This window comes from Topomyia yanbarensis, chromosome 3 (assembly GCF_030247195.1).
Source record: "Topomyia yanbarensis strain Yona2022 chromosome 3, ASM3024719v1, whole genome shotgun sequence".
Lineage (NCBI taxonomy): Eukaryota > Metazoa > Arthropoda > Insecta > Diptera > Culicidae > Topomyia > Topomyia yanbarensis.
Genome location: NC_080672.1, coordinates 108861254 through 108878785, shown reverse-complemented (window position 1 = coordinate 108878785; position 17532 = coordinate 108861254). Strand labels below are relative to the sequence as shown.

The 17532-nt window shown below is 33.6% G+C and overlaps 1 pseudogene; it reads left to right on the top strand.

Annotated features, from left to right (window-relative positions):
• The first annotated feature begins 5459 nt into the window (after positions 1–5459).
• Positions 5460–17532, top strand: part of LOC131687132 (uncharacterized) — a 166206-nt pseudogene continuing 154133 nt past the window's right edge.

Here is a 17532-nt window from a genome sequence, read left to right as displayed (position 1 = left end):
CAATATATTGAAAAAATCCATGATTTCCGGGAATTTGCAACTCTTATCAAAATACCTAACAAAATATTGGAAGAAAAGTCCACGTGGACATCATGGGCAGGGGGTAAGTGTGCAGAGATTGCCCACGCTTTGCACGTAGAGGGAGGAGACGGTCAAAAGCCCAGGTATTTTTGTTCACGTGGTATATGAATGGCCCCTTAGCTAATCTTAACCCTTATTTCTCAAACAAAAAGTTCGTTGAATTCCGTACTAAAGACTCTTGGGCCCCCACCAAACTAACTCAGACATCACTTCGTTAAAAGTTTAATGACTTCCCCTACCAAAGCTGGCTTAATTCGCAGTCTATACAATAAAATACAATAAAAGAATTTTTCACACTTGTAGTGATAAATCCCATAATTTAAACAAAAATAGGAGTTTTAGTAAAATATTCATACCAAAAGTTACACTATATGTCCCTTACCTAAAAAATATTTTTTCATGAAAATCGCTGGTTTAATGGGAATTTCAAAGCTCACTTGACGTGGTTTGACTCAGCAGTTTTATGCGATCATAAGTAACATTAGCTATTGGGAGTTAAAGTCTAGATGGCTGTAACGACGGCTGTTATATACTGATGAGTGGAACGCGAAACGTTGAAACCAAACTTTTGCCTTATATTAGCTTATTGTTAATACTTTACTATTTCTTCAAGGCCACCGACTATGACTGGCTTAACTACTATTAACCGACTTTTTTGTACCACGTCAACTATTCTATCTTCATTCAATGTCACAAATGACAGTCAGCCGAATACATATCATCAGATGGAACAGTTTTGCCATACAACCAGTTAGAAAAGCCCCCAAGGATTCTCCACCTCCCACACAACAATATGGCCAACAAGCGATAGCTTGGTAGAAAGCAGAGGGTGGTAGGAACATAAAAGTTTTTTAAAAGAAAAGTTTTGCCTTCAACCAATTGTCTACTGGAGTCGGCGAATGCGGCTGTTGCTGGATAGCTGGTAAACTGCAAGACGACGTAAATCCCAACAGCCGCGGCAGAATCCAGGATCGCTTAGCCGGGGTGGGCAGTGTGTACTGCTGCAGGGGAGAGTACACGGTAGGTACACGAAGAAAAACTGAACAAAACTTTGTTCTCATCTCCACATCGCATCCGGCAAGCAACATATGCTTCGGTTTTCAGCTTTCAGCCACTTTTAGTCCGTACTTCTGTTCCAGCCCACTTGATTTGGTGATACGGTAGGTAGCCGGAAACTCTCGAAAGCAAGCAGCAAAGAGGACTTCTCCGTAGACAGAGTTGGTTGCCGCAGAAGAAAAAGCTGTGAGAGAAAGAACTAAAGTGTAATGTGCAAAGTATTTATTTTCGTATAAATCTTGTAAATGTGTAAATGCTTCAATGGAAGTTTTCATAAAGTTTGTGCCGCTTCTGCCATTCGCTTTGGACAGATCTCCTCGACAGATCTTCGCATATCCTTTCTAGCATATTATCTCAAGTTCGGGGACAGATAAAATTTAATTTTTTATGGTAGGTGAAAAACGAAAAAGTTTATTATTGCTTGAGACATTGCATTTCCTAAGTGCTTGAATAAGTTACGTCGTTGTCACTCGTTTCTTCGGCTCTGTGGTCAGTCCAGAAGGATGCCAGAAGAAGCATCAGCATCAGAAGCGTTAAATTGAACTGACGTGTTTCCTGACCATCGGAAATCGATTCTGCAGAAAACTTTGAAAAGAGTTCTACACTATAGAACTTTTAGAATCAACTTCTTCATCGAAACTTTACTGGTTTGGTTATCTCCTCTTCGCAGAGGTTCTTTCATTTTGTCATATAATACGTTGCTACAGTTATTTTGAACTTTTCAAGTGGCCTAGTATAGGTTGTATGTCTTATCAAATGCAAAAAAAAAACAAAGTTTAAAAACTGGTGCGCATCCTCAAAATCTTGATTTATTGCAAAAAAAACTGTTTTCTGGTACCTTCAGCACAATAAAATAGCTACGTCGTCAACCAATTTTCGATTGCAGTTCTATCAGGAAAAAAAGACCTTTCGAACGGTAGGTTGTTTACCTATTTAGTAAGAAATATTGAGCAATTTGGGTACAACAATACAAAAATTGCCATCTTTTCGTATTTCTTTCGTGCGAAATAGGTAAATAGTTCAACACAACACAACACAACACAACAACATCCACCTAGCAGTGATATGAGACATTTCTTACACATATCACTGCACAGAAAAAAATATTTTGTGATTTTAAGTTTATTTTCATGCACATATTTGGAGCATGAATATAAATGTAAAATTAAATTCCACCACAAATACACGCGAATTTTCGTGTTTTCTTCAACGAATTTTATTATAATTTTACACATGGATTGAATATTACAGCTTCTTTAAACTGAAAACCAATGCACTTCAATGTATTTTTACTTGAATACTGTTGTAAAATGAATGACATGTAATATTACACGATTGAAAGTGTAAAATTGTATGCTGTTTGATGCTCCAATTGATTTTAACGTAATTTTCAATCAAATTTTGGATTCAATCGTTGTATGTTTACATTCGTATTGATTTACATGTCGTTTAAATTTCATTATTTTTTGGTGTGTGGATCATTCATTAGTTTGCAGAACTCACGCGAATGGCACCCAACTAGAGGTGAGATTAACATATTTTCGAGTCCTGCAAAAAAAATCTTGTATATAATAAATAAACTATAGAAAGTCAATAAAATTATTGTCAAAAAAATAAAACGTAAGTTACCAAATTCGTACAATGGGTAGGATTATTATAAGGATGCAAATTAATAAAAAATACATCAAATTGGTTCATCTCAAATAAAAATTAGACAATATAAAAAGAGTTATAAAATTAAGAAAGTAAATTAAATTGTTTCAAACTAACAAATCGGATGAAATGAATAAAAAGAATGACAAAACAGAATTAATGAAATGGAGAAACTGAATAAAACTTATGAATATTCTAGATATAACGAATAAAACTAGTCAGATTATTAAAATTAAGAAAGTAAATAAAATGTTTGAACTTGAAAAAATGAATAAAATGCACCATACGAAAAAGTGAATAAAATAAGTTACATGAACGATTCGAATTATATACATGAAATGAATAAACTGAATGAATTAAAAGAATGAAACGAACAAAATAAATAAAATGAGCTCAAATGAACAAAATGAATCAAAAGAATGCTGAACGCATAAAATGATTAAAAAGAATTGATCATATATTTGTCACGTCGGTTGTCACGGTAAAGATGGACACGTCTATCGATACCAGGACACATGCTAGTGAACTCGGGTGATTCGTAGTCAGGCTTGCTGGAGCATCACTCATGATGCCAAAATGAGGTGAGGTATCAACATTCTGAGGAGGACCTAACACACCTCTCCAATAGCAGAAAAAAACTCTTCTTCCACTCAAGAAGCAAACTCATCATCAGAGGTGATGACTTATTCAATGATTAGAGGATGTTATGTGCATCACACAGGAAAGGCAAGAGCGCAAAATTGATTGAAGATGTGTTGGAATTCCTCTTCCAAAATGCTGAGAGTGCGGAGCGCGAGAGTGATTGTTTCCCTCTCTTGTTTTAAGGGAATTTTGTCTGCTGCGTAGGATGCGGATATAAGTATAATTTTCGTGGTGTAGATCAGTGCTTCGTGGAATACGGATATCATCATGTGGTGGGAATCCAAGAGGCTGGAGGACCCAGACTTGACTCTACTGTGCCAAACGACCTTGAGCACTTCTTGTACACAGGTTTCAATCGAGCGAGGATTCAGTGGCCTTGGGAAAATACTAACTAACGATCAGACAAAACTAAGCTCGGAAAATTTAAAATTAATCCTATTCGTCAAACTCAATAACACCATCATAGAAGATAAATATTTTAATGTTGATATCTAATACAACATGAAATCGCTTCCAAGTAAAATGGGTGCATAATATTCGATTCTATTCTAGCGTTCTCTCTCAATAAAATTTAAAAAAATGTTTTTATCTCTATTATAGATTGTTTTGGCTGGTTAGTTTCCAAGACATGAATAATGAAGTTTAAAAAAATAGTTGTTTGTGTTTATTTGTTACTATATGTTAAAGTAGAAAGTTTATGCGGATAAATTTCCAATGGGCAATACATTTTTAAAATGAGATAATTATCGACAGCGATATTTAAAATTATGCATAGTCGAAAATTTTATACTATCTTGATTATCTACTTTAAACGCTAGGGTAATGAGCCTATTTTCGTCCTGTTTCTATTATCACCCTACTAATTTGGTAGAAGCTGGTTAGAGCAGCTTTTCCCATCTTTGTTCAACGCATTGGTTTAAAAGGTAAGGCAATAATTGGTACACTCGATTCGAGTTTTCGTTGCGCTTAAAGTTAAATACGAACATTTTACAGCTTTCATACCAATACAATCAGAAGCACAAATTTTGTTTTCGGACTGAAAACGTATCTCCATAAATAGTTTAGTTATAGGTTTTGTGCCCTTTACGCGCAAAGGTGGTTTCAATCAATTTTCTCGTTAGTGGAGGAAAATAGTTTTTAATTAAAATTTTTCTCCATACGGATAAATATAGCATAATGCCAATTGTGTTATTATTATGGTTCTTAAGAGCAAAGTAAAGCTACTGATGCCAATTTATACACATTGCATCAATTGTAGGCCAAGAAATTAGTGATACACCCACCATAATAGGGTTTATTTTATGTAAGAGGGTTACCTCTTTACCCTATATTCGGAGGAGAAGACGAAGCTTCTTATTTTGATACTGATTTCACTAAATAATCCCCCAACAAGTGAAATAATGTTTTAAACAGATTGTTTAGCAAATATAATGAAATGATGAGTTCATGAAATATGTAGAATATACGTTAGCCTTCGCCTATTCAATCAATTCCATCAAAAGAATTCAACATTTGTACAATATTTTCTCAAATTTTCATTGCAAAATATTAAAAATTGGGGGGGGGGGGGGTAACATTAAATTTTCAGGAGGAAACTCGAAAAAATGCGGTGTACACACTAACTTAAAACCTCCTATACTCATCGTTTAGACATTTCGCAGAGTTCTTTCTCACATCATTGCCCCTCTACCTGCGGGAGTGCTTTACAACATCATTATTATTTTTAAAACAACATGTTAGCCGATTTTTTAATGAATGTATTGGCTTCAAAGTGCTATGAAAAAATCGAAAAAAATTAAGGCTGCTCTCATTACTCCTTATCATCTTCACTTATAGCAAAAACATTTTCTGGGACCTTTGGCACCAAAACATTAGTTACGTCTTAGCCGATTTCTAGAAAGTTCTAGACAGAGAAAAAATACACCTTTCCAAAGGTATGCTGTATTATTCTGATATGAAAGAAATATTGTGCTAAATTGCTACAATAATAAGAAAATTGTCATTTTTTGCATTTTTTCATGACAAATATGCAAATGGTTCAACATTCTTCCAAAGGTACGTCATATAATAATAATTCGGAAGAGCATTTAATTCTGCTATAAATCAATTTGGGGGATGCAACATTTTTCAAAACTTTTTGTGTTGTACTATAACCTATGCTAGTTCGCTTGAAAAGTTAAAAAATCACTATAGCACCGTGAAATGAGTTATGATGAAGTTTTAATAACAAATTCTTAATCCACCTGGACAGTGCGTTACGAATAAACGGTTTGCTTCAATAGAAACATGTGTGTCACGTTTTAGCTTAGCTATGGGTGCCGTACGTCAAAAAACGTCGTAATTTTTTATACCTAAACCTAGGGTTCGTCGCGGTTGCGATAATTACCGCAACCTCGCAAAATCAGCGGCGCAGTGAGACACTTTTTCCCGCAGATGCGGTGCGGGAAAGAGCTTTTACCGCGTGGTTTTACCGCAACCGCACCGCAAAAAAAATTATAAAGTGATAATTTTGATTATTCTAAATTGATAAACAGACTGCTATAACGAAAGAAAATCTAGCTGTGTCCGAAAGTAAAACTTCACAAACTAACCATTTCAAATATATAAAATGCAAGATCCAAATAGAGACAAAATTATTAGATCATTTAAAAATAATAAATTTTTACTCCTAAATCCAATTTAAAAGTGCATCACTTCTCCCGATTCCTGTTGGAAATCGTGGAATTATGAATCGTTTTCGATATCAATTTTTCAACTGTTAATTTTGACTAATTTAAAGGAATTAGAGATGAACTAATAAACTAATAAAACTATGCTGGGACTTAAACACAACCCAAAGAATATAATTATCTTCATTAAACCAAAAGAATTTGGAGTAATTTGCATTAAAGGATACAAATGTATGACAGCGTCCAAAATAAGGAGGGGTCCAAATTAGGATGATTATTCTATCATTCGTTCATCAACATAGTATTTCTATCTTCTTTGATTGTTGTGTAAATTAAATGTTATTTTTTCTGCAGTCAATTTTATTGGACTCTTTCTCAAAAAGTATGCTACATCACTTTTTTTCGCGTACTTCCATTCAAATTTATTATTATTTTCTACCAAATTAAGTCCTAATAATTTTCAGTTAAGACTATTTTGTAGCTTGTTTGAAGCTTTTTTGCCAAATACCACATAGTTTGACTCCTGTTCATTTCAATTGAAGGTTTTGCCAATGGCTCTTTGGGAAAATATTAGAGAAAAATACATTAAATGTTAGAACTTTCGAACTAGCCTTTAGAAAATTACACTACATACATTTTAGAAGGGAGCAATCTTAGTTTTTGAATGAGAGTATATCTGTTTCTTGAAGAATGCGGAAGTTATAGTTTTGGGATATTTTGTTTTTTAAACCCCCTATTTTTAAAAATCATTTCTGCTGTATGCTACAAATCATACATTTTTTGCAGTTTTTCTAATGTTCAATAATTCTGTACCGATTGAGACCGGACTCCTGATTAGATGTAATGTATAGAGTAATTTTTTGTCAAATATGGCGTCGTTCTTATTGATGAAATACAATATGTTTGTATGTATTGGAATATATGCGCTACTATATAGAAGTACTGGTATTTCGACTTTAAATTTTTTTTTGTGAAGTTCCTTTAAGAATGAAAGGTGGTTTACTACGTAAATGCGAAAATCATCCGTTTCATTTTCATATGTCAAAAACATTCGAAATATGAAAATTTAAAGAAAAAAATTTCAATTAACTGAAGGGTTGCTAAAATAAAAGTTTTCCTATTACTACAGTAGAACGTTTTTGAATGTATATTGTTTAAAATGTACGGAATTTTATTAATAGAACATGCAAAAGTTGATTTTTTCATAAACATTTCATTCTGAGGAGTCTCTTAAAGTTAAATTTCGTGTGAATAAGAATTACATTTTATTGTATAAGGTTACACAAATGTACAATTTTTCAACACTATTTTTAAAAATATGAAAATTTTACCGCATTACCGCGCGGTGTGGTGCGGTAAATAAAGTGCGGTTGCGGTAAACGGTGCGGTTTTATTATTTTTTTGCGGTTGTGGTGCGGACATTTACCGCTCACAACCGCACCGCGACGAACCCTACCTAAACCTACCTACCTGATCTTCCTAAACGAGTATTATGTTTAATAAAACTCGTTTGGGAAGTTTAGGAAGTTTAATTTTATGGTGCTATAAATTGACACCAACACGTTTGTTTTGTTCCTAAGAACCACTAGTAAAATAATAAATGGCCCGAGAATGGTGGAATACTTCTGTTTGAGTGCAACGAAAACTCTAATCGGGTGCCCAAAATATACTACCAATTAAGTCAAAAGATAGTACAAATATATGGCAGACACTACTCTAACCAATGGTTTCAAACGGGTTAAGTGCTAATTGTAATAGGGCGAAAAGAGGCTCATGACCCTATACATATTTGAAAACTATGTATATATTTAAACAGTTGGATTGCTTCATACAACGCTTAACTATACATTCATTTCAAAAACAAAAATATACATCAGAAATAGGCTTTGCACACGCATCAATCCCATATAACAAAACCTCATAGCAACTAATCATTACCACATCACAAACTCCTCTTGAATCATCATGAGGTGTAGCTCACTCTCCTCCACGGAGCAAATATCCCATGCGTAATAAAATATTTCTAGAGAAAATTTTCAATAGGACGTAAGTAACATTGAGAGCCTCTCTTTGTTTACTTTCTCTTTAGTTTATTACGACGTCATTACAACACTTTGTACCAATTTTCCAGTACCTATCGAAAGCCGACGGTTTTTACTAGAATATTATGTAAAGAGTAGAGTAGTAAATGTTGAAATGGCCGAGTAATGAACAGAAGAGAAAGACCCCAAAGAGAATCTCTCATTGTTACTTACGTCCTATTCTAAATTTTCTCTAGATTTATCTACATCATATCGTTGAGCAAGAGAGGAACTCTCTCATTTTTCGGATCCTCACACACAACGGTAGAGATGCTCCCGTTTCATCATTCTTTTCTACCTCATCCTGAGGGAGGGATATAAGCCCTCATTGTATGTTGAAGTGTTTATAACAAGTCTGTTCGTAGTTATACTGCCTAAGCTCGACCCTAATTAGCAGAAGACAAAGATTAAGCCCGTACGATATTAAGCCTGTTCTAATGACCCTGCCACTTCTAGTTTACCGATCTGTTTACTTCACATCCTTGCTCTCAATTGAGTAATATGGCTCTAATTTTCATAACTTTCCCTACCCAGTAATCTCTAGCTAATTGAATGTCGTTAAAATGTAAAAAACATATATTTAAAATTGGTCAAATATTTAAAATGAGTAAAATAAACAAAACGAATAAAATCCATGAAAAGGTTGAACTGGAAAAAAAATGAGCACACAGAATGAAGCTTTGAAAAAGGCGATTTAAATAAATTAAAAGAATATAATATGAGAATAGGGTTGTGGTGCCAGTAATACCGGTACTGAAAATCTCGGGAATACCGACCTATTACTGGTACCGTAATATCGGTACTGAGCAAAAGCCAGTATCGGTATTTTCGGCACCATACATTTTTTACATTTCTTATAAAAGAAATGTATAGAATTCGCTCAAACTTTCAAGATTTTTTCCGAGGCCCGGAGGGCCGAGTCTTATATACCAATCGACTCAGCTCGACGATTTGGGACAATGTCTGTGTGTGTGTGTGTCTGTGTGTGTGTATGTAACGGACAAATTCTCATTCGTGTTTCTCAGCAATGGCTGAACCGATCTTATCCAAACCAATTTTAAATGAAAGAACTAAAAAACAGTATGAACGCTATTAATTTGTTTTTGATTCTGATGTTTTGTTTCCAAGATATGAATGTTTGCATGCGTAAAAATGGCGTTTTTTGCAATTTTTTTGAATTATCTGCCGAAACTGACAATATAGATTAACAATTTATATGTTTTTAGACAGCTTTAACAAATACCTTTCGAACAAGTTATAGATTGTTGCAATCGAACTATTATCAAAAGAGATATTTAACATTAAATGCGGACGAAAGATTTTTATCATTTCCCATTGCCAGAAATATTACCAAAAACATGTAATCTATTATTAACGCCAAAACGGCTTATTTTAGGTCAATAGTATCTTCGGAGAATTTAATGGAGGTAATATGCCCTTTCTTTTGGTATTGCGCTTTTGCTGATTAATCCCCCTATGAGTGAGATATTTTCACAAATTTTCTTGGAAGTGATTATATCGAAATGATGCCTTCAGCAAATTTGTAGCTCTTACTTTTGCGAATAACTTTACTGAAGACTTCAAATATCTATTTTGAATACTTTAAAAGTTATGGCTTGTTGTTTGTGGATTACCGTTTATCGCCTATTTATTGTTCAATATAGTAATAATCCATTGAAATAAGCCAAACACTATTTCGATAAATCGAATTTTGTATTTCATTTTTCTATCTACAACCGCTAGAAATAATCACCGAACACTTCCAAGTTGTCTGGGAGGAACTTGATAACTTATCAGTGCAAAAATGTTCATTTATGCGAACCTTCTGAATGCAATTTTTCTAACTTATGACCATCGGATCGATCTGAAACATATCGGAAAACGAAAAGCGAAATAAATAACCCCAAGCAACGGCGTAGCCAAGAGAAGGTTTTGGGGTTTAACACCATACAACCCCCCCCCCCTCCCTCCCACCACGCCCAAAAAAAAAATATTGGATTGAAGTTGAAAATTAATTGATGCAGACTGATTTAATTCAATATTACAATAACAATTATCTGATCCGTAGATTGATAACCTGTTGTTGTAAACATCATGAGGACTTTTGATAAATTGTCGGAATGGGGTCCTGATATGTAACTGATCTATTGGTCTTGATTTCACAGTTGTCTAATTGCATCAATATCAAATTCCTGCCTGAAAACATTCCAATAGAAAATTCCAGAGTTCTGTAATCAATAATAATCCTCAAATTTATTTTCAAATTGGTCTCGTTTTTGTAGAGATGTACTGTAATAAGGGTCTTTATTTAATAGGAAGCGAAGGTAAAATTGATTTAATGTCTATGAAACATAGAACTGCTCACCAAAATAATGCATAACTTTCAACATTTGCCAAAAATGTTTTTGCCTTTCTCATTCACTCTAAAATTCATCAATCTAATCCTGACCCGGAGGGCCGAGTGTCATATGCCAATCGACTCAGTTCGTCGAGATCGGAAAATGTCTGTGTGTGTATGTATGTGTGTATGTGGAAAAAATTGTGACCTCTGTTAATCAGAGATGGCTGGATCGATTTGCACAAAGTTAGTCTCGAATGAAAGGTACAAATTTCCCATCGGCTGCAATTGAATTTTTAATTGATTGGACTTCCGGTTCCGGAATTACGAGTTGAAGAGTGCAATCACACAGCAAATTCCCATATAAAGTGAAAAATTTTCAAAATCAAATTTGTATTTTTGATGCCAAATGACTTTATAATGCACGAAACATTGATATTTGATGTAAACTCGTAATGTTTGACAAAAATTGATTTTTTTGGACTTAGGTACATTTTTGCCTTTCTCATATAGAAAGGTTATACAATCACTCTAAAAATCGTCAATCATACCGGCCCGGAGCAAGTATGCAGTGAGGGGTTGCTACTTTAAAATTAAAATGAGAAAAACACAATTGCACCACTAGGTGGATTAAAACAGGTTTTTATTTTGGGAATGCGTCGAGTTTAGATGAAAATGTAATATGATTAATAACGAGGATAACACTTTCCGAATGTAGAGAGAAATTTATGAAAAATGACGATTTCCATTCGAATCTAGCAGGTCCTGATCGATTTTGATGAGAATTTAATTTTTGTTGTATGACCAATTATATGTATAGGTTAAATGTTCAAAAACAGTAATTTAAGGTCAAGATAACATCATTTTGAAACCGCCAATTTCGGAGGTTTAGTATCTTCGATGAATTTTACAAACATTAAACAGCGCATCATTTGATAAAATAATTTTGACGGTATATCGTCCAAGAAGTATTTATGGTGAATTTTCTTAGGTTAATATTCATGACTACAATAAAGTCTCAACAAATTCGCTAAAGACACGAACTCTGTTACTATTTTCTGAAAAAATAATTCTGCATAATTTTAAAACTTCAAAAATTACGGTTTCGGAATTATGCCGTTTGGACAGTAAGATCGACTTTCACCAAACCCCCACCAATTGTAAAATTGGTATTGTAAAAAAAACTAATGGGCGATACTTCAATGCTGATAGGTGGAACCGAAAAAGTAAACAATCGCCAAAGGGGCGATACTATCATTTCAATAGTAATTCTTCAAAAGGGCTAATGAGACTTTTGTAAACAAACTTATTTCGCTCATTATTCCGCTACCGAGTTGAATTTCATGAAAAATACACACGAATCAACATCTTTATCCTTAGTAGAATCAATTTCAAATGTTTTCTGTGTTGAAATGTTAACAAATTAGGAGAAATCAGCAAAACAAAAGTTTGTTTACAAATCTTATTAGCCCTATTCAAATGTTGATATGGATTTTGTCAATTTGAATAGCAAACACAAATTTTAATTTAATAATTTCAAATACTTCATGAAGTTTTGGGTTTCGATCACTGAATCATGCAATCTAGGATGTAAAAAACACAATAGTTCTTAAATAGGAAATAAAACCAAGTCTGGAAATATTCACTCTTGATTTTCTTTGAATGGTGTCACTGCTAGTATCGCTTTTTTTGAAGAAAAAGCGTTTATTTCTTAATTCTCAGTCGCGTTGGAAATTTGAGTAGTATAAACTTCAAATCGATTAAAAAAAATTCAATTTTTTTGGCTCAGTACAATATATAACCCCTTTAGGAAAATTCAGTTTTGCCACCACAATGCATTTATTGAGGAATTTAGATATTTTATTAACAGAGCATTAGCAATAATTCGTTTGTATGTCTATTTTATGGGCCATTTTTTAGCTTTCCCATTGATTTGGTTGGAGATTTCTAGCACTGATGTTGTCCTATGCTGATTTGAGCGATTCTCTGAGTCCTGCCACTATCCCATGTAGTATGTGTTATCAAAAACATCGCGAAGCATCATGTTCTAAATGTTCTCAAACGATATAATATCCGAAGAGAGTGATAAGAGTTATAAGAAATGTCTCATCACACTGTTAGGTGGATTAAAAGCGTTTTTTATGAAAAATGTGCGGGGCCCGTTTCCAAATATTGGTATGTAAGGTGGTTTTTAATTATATTTTATTATCTTCTAGATAAATCGTTCAGCTTCAGTGAGTTTTTCTCCATTCTGGTACATGAACGTAACTGTCGACGGATATCGATCCAAGGTAGCTTGAAACAAATCGTTGGTTTTGAACATCACGTATATGCTAAATTCAATTTGGTCTCTGTACATGCAGAGAAGATTCTCGCATGTTAACTTTAACGTTGTCTTTAAAAATGAGAAAATCTCATCGTCCTTTGGTTCCAAAGAACCCTTCCCGAACTGAATGCGCATGGAATATACTCGAGCACGCGGCAACTCCATCCTAACCTTGCTTTTACAAGTTCCGATTCGATCTACAATAAGTGCTCGACGAGGCAGCACTAGTGCTGCCCACAAAAAATACAATAGAAAACACACAAAGATTGCCAAGTCAGGTTTTCCTATCGATTACGTTTTCAAATTCGTCTATCTCGCACGATGTCTGAATCAAAACTCTTACTTTTGAAACATTTCGACGCACACACAGGAGATATTTGCTCTATGCTGAGAACGCTTCAGTTGGAGTTTCAATGGCAGTCACATACACTCAAGTTTTTTTTACGCGGTTTTTTTTTGCGCGGTATTTTTTTACGCGGTTTTTTTTTACGCGGATTTTGAAATTTACGCGGTTTTCATTTACGCGGTTTTTGAAATTTACGCGGTTTTCATTTACGCGGATTTTGGAATTTACGCGGTTTTCATTTACGCGGATTTTGAAATTTACGCGGTTTTCATTTACGCGGATTTTGAAATTTACGCGGTTTTCATTTACGCGGATTTTGAAATTTACGCGGTTTTCATTTACGCGGTTTTCATTTACGCGGCTCGTATCCCCCGCGTAAAAAAAACCTGAGTGTATTGTAGTTTTTTTCATGGTATTCGTTTGTATAGGACTCATTAATCGACTCTACGGTACTGGAATTCCGAATGAAACACTTCGCAGGCTATAAGGCTTTTGTGTTATGTCGTTTAATTTTTCATTTTAATGCTTTTATTGTTCCTTTTTCATTTTATTCCCTTAATCTTTTTTTCATTTTGTTTATTCTATTAGTTTTACTGATTTTATTAACACCTGCATGCCTATAGTGTTTATAAACAACAACGTTTTCTAACAGCTACAACTTTGAGGTTAAATTTCCTCACATAAAGTCAAATGGTTTAATATCGCTTAGTTTTTAATTTTAATCATTGACTTTAATTTGATCTGTTTATTTTTTCTTCTTTTTTCATTTTACTATTTCTATTTTGTTTATTTCATTCATTTTATCGATTTTAATAATTTAATCCATGCTTTTTGTTGGTTTGATTTTATTTATTTCATTTATTTTATTTATCATATTAATTTTATTTACTTTATTAATTTTATTTATTTCATTTATTTTATTTATTTATTTTATTGTATTTATTTTATTTATTTTTTCATTTTATGCATTTCATCTATATTTTCATTTTATTCATTGTATTCATGTTATTCACTTTCTTAATTTCATTCATTTTATGTACTTTCTTTATTTTACTGATATGACCGATTCATTTTGTTAATTTTAATAATTTTCCAGTTCATTCATTTCATACAGTTTTTTCGTTTTATTGATATTATTCATTCTTTTCAGTTCATCCAATTTGTTAGTTTGAATCAATTTAAGTTATTCTATTAATTTTAAAACTTTTTTAAATTGCCTAATGTTTCACACAATGAGCTGAATAAATTTGATGTATTCATTCTATTGATTTGATTTATATTAATCATTTTGCTCATTTTATGAATTTGATAACAAACTTTCATCTAAATTTTACCTAAATATTTTTTGATTTCATTTGTTTTATTAATTTTCTATAGTTTATTAAATTTTATTCGAGGTGTTATTCGTGCTGAATTCGAAGCAGTGTTCATCCCATCACTAGTTGGGTGTCTACTTCGCATGAATTCTGAAAACGAACGAATGATCCCACAGTGATATGTGTAAGAAATGTATCATTTCACTATTAGGTGGATTAAGTCGGTTTTTTATTAACGGAAAAGGTTTCTAAATTCCAAAAATTTAGTGATGTATTCCAGGAAATTAAGCAACATTACCATTTTTATATAGAGAATGTCTAAAGCTTAGCTTGAAATGATACTTAGGAAAGCTAGTATCGATGATCACGATGAATCTGATTTAAAGTTCTATTATTGCTACCAACCCTGTGCATTAGATTACCAATACCTTGAATTTCCTTTCGATATTATCGCTCGTATTAGCGTATTCTACAATCCTACATAAAAAATAAGAAATACTTTCCCAGATCTACAATAATTGACACAATCATAAATATATGTCCATATTACGTGTTATCATCACAGGTAATGAAAAATTGAAATATAGATTCCCAACAAATACATGCATTCTTAAAACAATAAAATTTAAAACAGTTCCGACACTCCCGATAGCCGGATTTCAAGTTGATTCTGATGGAATCTACTCCCGATAATCGATTATCCAGAGTCTAAACATTTTATATATAACTGCCAATATTTGTTCCAATCAATCGATGAACTATTCAGACCAGTGATACCACAAGTACAGATTTATCTAGAAAGGTACAGATTTTTTAGAAGCATTTTTGGTACAGATTCTGTACGGCACAGATCACAGATTTTTGTAAAAAGTAAAGCATTCGTTTACCCTGACCTGCTCCATTTGAATTCCTGCAAGCAGGTTTCTCGCATCCTATTGATATTACCAGCCCCATTTCAGCTTCTCGCCGCCACTCTGTGGACCACCTTTGGGGGCAAACAAAGTGGCAGCGAGAATTTGAGCTGGAGCCAGAGATGCCAGGTTGAAGATTTGTCTTGACGTTTGAAATGGGAGTTTTTCATTTCGTTGACAGTTTTTTTTCGCATGTCTGACTGATTTCTGGCAGAATCCTGGCTCAAAATTAATAACCGATTCAGAATCCTGGCCGTTGAAGACAAATGAAGACATTTTTTATGAAATGTGAAGACATTTGAAATATATACCTGACATTCCTGGCTGGAGCTGATATTAACATTACCCTGTCAAACTCATCCGAAATTCTTACTCGTTTCTTGCGGAATTCCATCTCAAATAAAACAACCGATTCAGAATGTCTGGTTTGATTTTCCCGAATGAAAAATATGTATAAGAAAAATTATTTTTTTAAAACAACCTTGTTATTGTTTGGGTACAGAATTCAGTACAGATTTTTTTATAGAAGAGTACAGATATAAAAAAAGAAAAACTTCCGGTACAGATTTAATTGTGGCAACACTGATTCAGACATAAGTAAATACAAAACTTTTATATTCTCAGTCACTCCACGTGTCAAATTCGAAAGTTAGCTCTAGAATAAAATATCATGATAACGAGCTAATAAATTATGGAAACCGTGACTAAGGTCCTGAAATCAAGAACATAAATTATACTATTCGTGACAAAAATATTAAAAATCCTGAAATCATGAACAAAAATTACTACTAGTGACTAAAATATCAGGATACCGTGAATAAAAACTACAAAAATCGTGACTAAGGTCCTGAAATCAAGAATATAAAACATATTACTCGTGATTTAAATATGAAAATTCATGACTATGATCCTAAAGTCATTACCATAAATCACTATGCGTGACTAAAATATCACGATAACATGAATAGAAATTATAAAAATTCTGACAAAGATTCTGAAGTCATGAACATAAATCACATTGCTCACCCAAAAATCATGACTAGATTCTGAAATCAAGAGCATTAATCATAATCTGATCAAAATACCACGAAATATAAATTACGAAAACCGTGACAGATCCTGCAATCATGAACATAAATCACGCTACTCCGACAGAAAAGTCCAATAGCAAACTCATGAATAAAATATAATGGTAACTTGATGAGAAATCACAAAAATCGCGAACTGTCGGCTGTGTATTACCAAATTGTGAACAAGGATCCCTACAAAAACTAAACATGTCCAGAGAACAACCGCAGTATCCCTACCAAACATTCGAATGTAACACCATGTATATATTCGACGCGAACTAGTTTTTTAGAAACAAATAGTCTCATGAATACGAGGATTATTATTGATGATCTCAGGAACTTTGTCACGGTTTTTGTAAATATTTCAGCTCACGAAATCGTGATCTCGTTTTCATGAATTTATGAACGGATTTTTTTCTGTGTAGCTTTTATTCTGATAATTGTTACAACAACGGTGGTAATTTGGAAATAAGCATTCAATCAGCAGATGTCTGCTATCCATCAAGACCAACTCCAATTATTCTTAGTAAGATGGAATACTATTTCGCACCTCATGACGGATCCAACAGCGTTTGCGGGTTAACTTTGGCTCTCTATCAACCCAGAGTACAATGCCATCAATTGTTTATTTTTGGACGAATATTAAGTATAAATAAAACCCCACCTTACCACCTCTAGTCGCGTTCCGAAACTTTAATCATTCGTCTAATGTGATAATCAATAATCAAGTGAGCTGCAAAATTAAACCCATAAAAGCAGCTTTCCGAGGCCTATTAAAAGAAACTATAAATAATCCAACCTCGGGATACGCAACAGTGTTTAGTCCATGCGGCTGGCTACCATTCGACACATAAAGTAAACCGATAGCTGGCTGGCTCTCACATCGTACGTAAGCTTTATAGATATTTAGGTTTGTCTACGCACCATGAGTAGGGTATTATTTTTTCCATCATACCACCCACATTCTCTGGGCGATCGATTTTTCCTACCAGCTGGACTGTACATCTACACCTACAAACCTAATTCCAACCTGTTACTTCGCG